Raw genomic sequence first — 7,846 nt, 5'->3', positions numbered from 1 at the left:
GAACATGATGCAGGTACTTGTCAGTAAAGTGGTTGAAATTGTACCAAAAGTTGGAGCAAAAAGGCCCGTTGCCGTAGATGCCGAGTCTAGGCAAGATCCAAAACGACAGAAGCTAGAGGCATCAACCACTACAGCCCCTAATGGTATAGCAGGCTGACCCAAAAAAGGTGCAATGTGTTAAAGATTGGCCCACTTCTTCCACCATCACTTCTTTGCGTTTCTTCCTTGTTCTCTCTTCATTCTTCAAACGCTTCATTAAGCACTATGCCACCATTGCAGCACCTTTGACTGATCACTTAAAAAAAGAGTCATTCTTTTGGGATGCCACTACGGATCATAGCTTCAAATAGTTAAAGGACGCGCTTACTTCAGCCCCCATCCTTGTTTGTCCTGACTTCTCTAAGCTATTTACCATTCATTGTGATGCCAGTGGCCGGGGTATTGGTGCAGTATTGTTGCAAGAGCATGGTGTGATTGCATTTGAAAGCCGCAAGCTTGATGAGAAGGAGATGCAAATGAATGTATATGACCAAGAGATGTTGGTCATCCTCCATGCCATCAAGAAATGGCACCACTATTTGTATGGCAGCCGCTTCCAAGTGAAAAGCGATCATTGAGTCCTCCAATACTTCTTGACTCAGTCTACTTTGACTCCTAAGCAAAGGTGATGGGTGGCAACCTTATAGAACTATGACTTTGACATTTCACACATGTGGGGCAAGGATAATATTGTGACTGATTCTCTCTCTCGAATGTGGGCATGCAGAGTGTCCTCTATCTCAGAATTGCACAGTGATTGGGTTGAAGAGCTCCAAGAGGCTTACTTGTTAGATGATCATTTCACCCACACATTTCAGAAATTATAGCATGGGGTCATGGCTGAAAACTCCCAATATCAGCTCAAGCATTGCCTTATTTGGTCCCATGGCAAGATTGTCATCCCGCACACTTCCCCCTTCATGCAGAAGATCATGGAAGAAATGCATTCTTGCCCCACTACCGGTCACTTGGGTGTTTTCAAAACATATGACAAGATTGCCAAGAGCTTTCATTGGAAAGGCTTATGGAGGGACATCAAGGACTTTGTGACTAAATGTGTTCCATGCCAATAGAACAAGGATAGTACACTCAAGCCTGCTGGCCTCTTGTAGCCTCTCCCTATCCTTGAAGGGAAATGGACTCACATCACAATGGACTTTATCACTGGCCTTCCTGCGACTAAGAAAGGGTGGAACAGTATCTATGTGTAGTTGATTGCCTCACCAAAGCTACCCACTTTATCCCCACTAAGATCCAATATACTACCTCTCAGGTGGCCACTCTGTTTATGGAAAATGTCTTCAAGTTGCATTGCTTACCACAAGTCATAGTACATGATCGGGATGCAAAGTTAATGAGAAACTTCTGGTAGACAATTTTCACCTCCATGGGGACCAAGCTTGCTCCATCCACTGCGTACCACCCTAAGACTGATGGCCAAACTAAGAGAGTGAACAAATGGCCTGAGACATATTTGAGGCACTTTTGCCATGATGTACAACACAGTTGGGATACGTGGCTTCACTTGGCTGAGTTTGCATATAATAACTCCACACACTCTAGCATTAGAGTTTCCCCTTTTGAGGCCTTATACGGGTATAAGGTTCCCCTTCCTACAGTCTTGTTTACTGATAAGATCAACCCTCATAGTCAAGCTGAATTGGATCACATATAAGCTTTACTTCAGCAATGCAAAATGAATCTTCAGAAGGCCCAAACACACATGGAACTTTATGCTGATGAAAAACGAAGGCACTTGGAATTCCAAGAGGGGGAATTGGTCCTTTTGAAAGTGCCTAAGTCCCGCTGCTCAACTCTCAAAGAGGGCAGCAGTAACAAGCTAGCCCATCACTTCTATGGCCCATACCAAATCCTGAAGAGAGTTGGCAACTTGGCCTACTGCTTAGAACTCCCCCCTACCACCAAAATCCACAATGTGTTTCATGTCAATCAACTGAAACCCTTTGTAGGCTCCTCAGTGGACTATGTGGAAGAACTTCCCCCCATAGATGAAGAGGGCATCACTCAATATGCCCGTGAAGCAATCATTGGGTAGTGAGATAAGCACTTACGATCCCGATCCATCAAAGAATACCTCATCAAATGGCAAGGCCTACCCTTGGAAGAAGCCTCTTGGAACCCAACAACCATCCTCAATGAATTTCCCTACCTCTCTGAGCCCCAACGGCTGGAAGACTAGCCGATCATGCCCCAAATTGCCCACCCTCTGCCCATAGAATGCACACTATTTTAGAACAGTTTTGTACTTACTCAAATCACATGCATGTGCATTCTACATAGGCTGAAAGTACTCGTCATAAGCTCTGTTTTGACATATGGTGCGCCCCATTTGGAGCCGCCTATCAAAATTTATGACCTGTTTACTTTAGCAGACCGGTTCCAGACTACATGCTATCCCTAGTCTCTCCACACCTAATCTTCATTGTCAAAGGGCTCTCAGTAGTACTCTATAACCCTCCCTTAGCCCACCCTTCACTCCCCTCTATTTCTCCTTGTTTTTGAGGGCAAAAACCTTTCGAGTGGGGATGGATTGTAACAAGCGGGATACACACCAACACATCCTATGGTTCTGAGAAACTTATGGGCATGTTGTCTGGGGGCCACCTTTTTAGTATTCAAAAAATGGGAATTGGGAGATTCCCAAGCTCACTAATATTGTTAGCATGCAAGTGTACCAAATTGTTGGTGCACTTGATTTTGTGCCTACCCTATGTGTACTAATGTGGGATGCATTTAAGCATGTGTGTGGTAGGGTTATGGGGTGCTTAAGCACAAGGTGTTCCTAGGCAGGTGTCTAGTGCAATAATGCAACTAGTGTGTTGAATTCACACACATGTCCTAGTGTGCATGTGAGTATGTGTGAGGGTAGATGGGGTACACTAGGTTCACTATGTGTAACTTTGTTGAAACAAGTTTGCTACGTTGGGGGGCTGAAACCTCTATCTCAAAAGAAGTAATAAACACTACCAAGAGTAATGATTCCACATGTACAAGAGATAATAGTTGGATCTTCTAGTTGTTAACAAGATATTTTAGGAGCCATTGCCAATGGCCAGAGATAGAGGATCACAACTAGATCTTCTGTCTGTCAATGAAACATTTCACAATCCATTGCCATCAACCAAATAGGACATCAATTTTTCATACTCCTTGAGTGTAGATGTTGCCTATATTAATCAAAACTTTTCTAATCAAGTACTTGTAAGAGATAGAATTAAAGTGAGATTTGAAGAGGCTAACCCTTTTACTTCAAAAGGGAAGGAAGTTGCATTTGTAGCATATCACATACTACTAACGCTCTATCTTGCCACCTCCTTTAGTAACCCTCTTTGATGTCCCTAGGTTCCTATCATCTCTTTTTATTTTATCTCCCACTTTTTAGATGTATTTATGACAATGATATAATGTAGTTGTGTGAGTGACTAGGATGCGCATACATGTATAAGGTGTAGTGGATGTATGTGCATGCACAATGCATGGTGGAGTGCTTTACAGATGCAATGTGTATGTGAATGAATGCTTACATGTAATGTGTGCACCTATGGTGCTATCAGTGCATGCATAATGAAGTGTCATGGATGGACACATGTGAATGGTTGCATGTAGGGTGTGGATGCATGCATGCATCTATGGATGCACATGGTAGGAAAATGCACAATGGTGTGGAGGTGGGCACACATGTAGATGTACTAGGGTAAATGGATGCACATGGGTGCCTATAATATGGATGGGATGTACAAATGCACACATGGATGCATAGTGCACATATGTGCTATGTGTAGTTGGATGCACTGTGTGCAATCAAATGCACATGGATGCACTATGTGTGGTCAACACACAGACACACACGAATGTGATGCAAACTATGGATGCCTACATGGATATATGGATTCAAGAGTGTATGTATGAGTATCAATGGATGTACTACAATGTAAGTGGATGCACACGTAGATGCATTGTGTGCAGTTGGATGCACATGAATGCACTACGTGCAATTGGATACACTATGTGCATAGATGGATGCACTATGGTGAAATGGATGCTCTAAGATATGCGGATGGGCATGACAATGTGTATATAGTCACCACTTTCAGCAAAGGCGTGCACGACTCCTTCAAAGTCTACAAAGCCACCAGTAGAGAAACCCACCATCAAGTCGTGGCCTATCATAACCCGCCAAACCTCAAGACGAGTGAATACTAGAGCCAAAGTTGAGGCCTATAAACCAAGGCTTCAATGGATGCCTAAACATCAAAACCCTCCCCCAAGGAGCCCACATCCTTGGCTCTACAAAGCTAACAACCCACACTCAAAACCTAGGAGGCCAAGACAAACCCATAGATATCGACGTATAGTCAAGCTGCTGCGATGGGTTCCCAAGATCTTATTACAAGCGCAAGGCTCTACTATGAGGGTAACACCTAGATCTGGGTACCTAAAGCCAAAATGCCCAAAGGCCCTACTCAAATGCCACCCTCAAGCTTGACCACACAAACCATCAAAATAGATCAAGCACTCAGGCAACAAGAAACTCACGCTGCTAAATCTAGAGAACCTCCGAAGCCCAGTCACATAGAATCTAAGACAATCTATAGGCCTAAACTGCGGCCCGCTACCAACAAAATGTCTCAACTTGGGCTTACTAGTGCCCTTCAAACCTCAGAAGCACCCTTAGCAGTCGTAGCCCCACAACTTATGCCCATAACCACAGAAGAAACTATAGCCACAACAATCAACTGTTGAACTCTCTAGCTCATCAATCAACACCTGTAAGCCTTACCTTAGATGCTTAGATGCCACTTTTTGGTCACTTGCTAAAATGTGTGACCTTTTGGACTTAGATCTTTTGGAAGATCCTTTCGCAACAACAGAGGTGCATACGCTAGCTTGCTCATGGGAAGAATCCAAATTTGTATTCCTTAAGGCTGTCAAAGTAGTTGAGGAGTTAATCACCACCAAGGTTTCTTGCGGAGCAAGCATGGAAATGATGCCTCATCACATCATTGGCAAGCGCACTGCATATGCCATCGATCAAGAAATTGAAAAGTTGAAGCATCTCACTGACAACGACTCTTCTTTCTTGAGGAAATGGTATGCTCTCCAACTTCAATGGGAATTTGAGGGCTATCAAATCATGACTAATGCTGAAAACAGAGACATGCTATCAAAACCTTGGATTATGACCCCACTTATGTAGCTCCAACCTCCTATAGGGTTTTGACAACAATTCATAACAGACCCCTAGAAGAGCACCTCCTAACCCATTTGTTTCTAACTAAGAAGGAGTTACACATTGCTAGCCGAATCGACTCTGATGACTTCCTAACGGTGTCCTTACCTACACCACTCATCTAGGCATTCGACCTATCAACATGGACCACTATGCTAAAATGGAATATAATCCAAACTTCTATGCTTGGCTCATGCGGAATTGAAGCACCATGCATAAGTGCGTTGAATGCCCTTAACCTTAACCTCTAATCCTCAGAAGGATCCTTTTCATTCTCAAGGGGGGAGGGGATAAGATGAAATCAAAAGGTAAAATCAAATAATTTATGTGAATAAAACGCACAAGGAAAACTAAAAAGCCTCAGAGAATGTCTAAAATAGATGAAAATTTAATTTGTGAATTGAGGAAAAATGTCAAGAGGGGATTGCTTGAAGGAAAAGTATACTAATGGGCTTAAGCATCTCAAGTCAGCAAGCATGAAGTCTTTCCTTTTGTGAGTAATTCTTTCGAAAAGCACTAATGGTGAATATGGCTTCATGATAGACAATTATCATGGTATGCCAAGAAAGACTAGGAAATTGCCTTTCTCAAAAGAAGAATAGGCAAAATACGACATCTCTTAGTGGAGATGAGGGATTTTAATCGGTTCAAATTTTGGCATATCTTCAACCTAGAGGATGTAGCCATCGAAGAATGAGTCATGAGGCAGATTATTGAGTAGTGCAATATACAGAAATACATGGAAGCAGTGGGTCAAGGGGTTGATTACATCCGTTGCGCGGAGTTCTTATACAAACTTTTCACAAGAACCGCAGCACCATGACCGTGTGAGAGGGAGAAGAAACTCATCGGGTGCAGATTGAATTGACCCTGGAGTTGGTAGAAAGAGCATTGGGCTTGGCAAACAAAGTAGAGAGAAAGGTGAAGAGAGATGTTTTGAGATTCAAGCTCATTAGTCTTCTTTCAATTGTTTACCTTAGTTGAATAAGGTTAAGTCACACTGACTTAATTATGATTAGATCTAGGTCTATTGATCTTTTGTATGTGTGGAGTACACAGTTGACTTTGGATAATGATAGGGAGCATGTCTGATACCCTTCATGCTTGAGCCTTGTCCATCTCTCTCTCTCATTTTTAATATGGTATCAGAGCTTGAATGGCACCTTCTCTGATGATTTCCTATCGTATGTATTCATCTAAGCATGACAAGTTTTCTCAAGCAATCACATGCATGTACTTGAGCAATGGGTGTTCTTGATGTAACAACTCCAATTAGCACAGGGATTGAATCTTCATCAGCCCCACAGTTTCTCAAATCTGAGGAATGCTAGCAAGGTTTCGAAGTGTGTCGGGAAGACTAGCAATGGCAGAAGGCTTGGGATTGAAGGACTTGGATTCCTTCTCTAAGCATGAGCAAATTTGTTGCTAGGCTTGCTCAATGCATTAGTAACATCTCCTACAAGAGAACCACAAATATAATTTTTACTACTTCAAGGAGTGTGGTTTGCATTTTGTGTTCATCAGGTTTGATGGAGGACATGCTTGCATTATGTTGCAAAAGTGGGCATCTTGATTGTGCTCTGAGAGTTCTAGACTCTGCCCAATCTCCTGCAGTAGCAGAAACTTGAGGTTTTGCTCAATTTGTGAATGTTCGTGATGGGAGTGGTGCTACTCCTTTACATCTAGCTTCTCGATCCAGTCACCCAACAGTAGTTCCTTGTCTACTTCTAAACAAGGGGGTGCTTGTATGTGCAGTTACTATGAGATCGGGTGGTAGTGGCTGTGCGTTTGGGAGCACACACCTACACTTTGTAGCACGTGGTGGATCAATAGAATGTGTAAAGGAGCTTTTAGTTTGGGGTGCGGATCGAATGCAAAGAAATTCACAAGGCCACACTCCATTCTTCATAGCCATGAAGTACAACAATACAACTTGTGTAGCACTTTTTGAATCCACTTTCTGCTGAGCCTTGGTATGCTAGCCGTCTCCATGGAAGTTTATGAGTGACCTTGATTCGAAAGCTGAATGGTTACTAGAGGCTACTTTGGCGCATGCTAATGATGCCTGGGAAAAGAAAATATTTTTAGCTCGAGGTGACTCTGGTGCAGCTGATACTTCTGAAGAGTTGGATGGATCAGCTATTCAAGCAAAGAATGATGAAGAGGAGATAGAGTTATGCTGTATTTGTTTTGAGCATGCTTGCACGATTGAAGTTCAGGACTGTGGACATCAAATGTGTGCTAGCTGCACACTTGCTCTTTGTTGTCAGAACAAACCCAATCTACCATAGTAGGTAATATTTACAGGTGCACTGGCTACAAACCTATTGTTGATGCATGTAAAAGCTTTGTTGGAGACAATTTCTACAGATCATGTTTACCTTGTACAACAGGTCCTGAGTATTAACTTCAAGGATACAATTGGCATCCGAGAATACCATTTGAAGCTTGTATTTGTCTTAGTTTTGTAGCACTAATGAACGTATCAAGAAGGCTTGAAGCTCACTGAGTCTAGTGTGAAATGTACTGATTCTCTCTTATGCATTGATAGTGATT

The 7,846-nt window shown here is 42.6% G+C and overlaps 1 pseudogene; it reads left to right on the top strand.

Moving 5' to 3' along the window:
- Nucleotides 1–6,534: 6,534 nt before the first annotated feature.
- On the top strand, nucleotides 6,535–7,581 carry LOC148027540 (putative E3 ubiquitin-protein ligase XBAT31 pseudogene; annotated as a pseudogene).
- Nucleotides 7,582–7,846: the final 265 nt, after the last annotated feature.

Source organism: Lygodium microphyllum, chromosome 12, assembly GCF_053477565.2.
Source record: "Lygodium microphyllum isolate KBCC chromosome 12, Lygodium_microphyllum_v1.1.10, whole genome shotgun sequence".
NCBI lineage: Eukaryota > Viridiplantae > Streptophyta > Polypodiopsida > Schizaeales > Lygodiaceae > Lygodium > Lygodium microphyllum.
This window is presented reverse-complemented; position numbering and strand designations above follow the sequence as displayed.